The sequence below is a fragment of the Phaethon lepturus genome, unplaced genomic scaffold, assembly GCF_000687285.1.
Source record: "Phaethon lepturus isolate BGI_N335 unplaced genomic scaffold, ASM68728v1 scaffold45459, whole genome shotgun sequence".
Lineage (NCBI taxonomy): Eukaryota > Metazoa > Chordata > Aves > Phaethontiformes > Phaethontidae > Phaethon > Phaethon lepturus.
The window spans coordinates 12,258-13,750 of NW_010563648.1; positions in this window are offsets into that span (position 1 = coordinate 12,258).

The window sequence follows — 1,493 nt, forward strand, 5'->3', positions numbered from 1 at the left end:
TTGTCAAATGATTGGGCAGATGTCCTCCTGACCTATGAAAAAGCCAGCAAACTTGCCAAGAGCTTGTGTTTATAGATAGAAAATAAATGTAAAAGACCAAAACTTAAGTTTAGAGATGGAAAGAGAAGGGACCTTTATATATATGTTTTTATTTTTCTTAAGGTAGAATGATACTTCTGAGTTTGGTTCTATTTAACTGTCAGTATTTACAGGAGTGAAAAATGAAGCAGGTCTACAAAGCTGGCTGCGATTCACACGAAACACATGAAGCAAGTAGAAAGAAGAAACTTAACAAAGAAATGATTGAAAACAGCTACTGAATGGCTGCTAGTGCTATGCTACTTCATCTTCTTTCCATTTAATGTGAAGATGATTCTTGTGACTGAGAGCGCCATACTTCATTCTTAGAAAAATATCAGTTCAGAAAATAATTTGAGATTTAGGGTCAAATGATTAATGTGTATACACATTTGCTTCAGTGAAGATCAGCAGAGATAGGCTGGTTTCCGGAAGCCCAGGGCCAGAGAAAGTTTTACCGGCTACTTGTCTAAGTGTTATAAGACAGGCAGAAATGTTCGTTTTAATTTTTGTAAGAACTATGAGTTGTGTACATGTAGAATATTGCACCAATATTCAGTCCAATTCTGATCTCATTTCCATTTGTCTAATTTAGGGCCCTTCTTTTGAAATAAATGAAGTCGCACTGGCATAAAACCTGTTTGAGTTCTGACTCCACTCTGTTAACTGTATAAACCAGTTAACAGAAGGCAAATCAAAATTAGCTGGTGCGATAAAGGATGATTACACCTCTCAACTCCTCTTTCCAAACTCTCTTCCTGGCGATCAGACCAGATCTCACTGACCAAACAGTCTGGCAAATCCTGGCTGTATGTCAACAAGAAGAAAGAGGAGGCCAGAATTTGCTGTTCTTTTAGAACACCCAGAGATACCTGGGGATGTTTTAACTGTGGGCTTTGAGCCTGGGCGTCCCAAAGAGCCTCTACATCCCTTGTGACTTTTGGGGCTATTTACAAGAACAGTCATCGGAGAACCAATAAATAGGACTATGTAGTGCACGTTTCCAAATGGTTTGGTGGGGCTCAGAGTGTTGTTTCAGGCCAGTTCCATCCCTAATCTAGTCATTAAAACAGTAGAAAAGTGGAGAAAGAGTCACTAGTATTTCTCTATTTAGATGGCCTATGTTCTTTCACTATGCAGAGATGAGCGTTAGCTAAATAACAGGATTTAAGATCTGCTGGTCTCTAATAGAATAAGACTTTTTATAGTGTAGGAAAATCTGCTTTCAATTTCTATTGTTAGGCATTATTTTAGTCAATGAAAACAAAGTGTGCTTGGGAAGCTGCCTAGAAGACATGTGATTTCAGGGTATTGCTATTTTCCTTTTTATGAGAAAAGAGCCAGCTTTTTTATTTTATGTCATGGTTGGATAAAGTGATGTATTCAGCATGGATGATGGGAACTCACTCAGATTC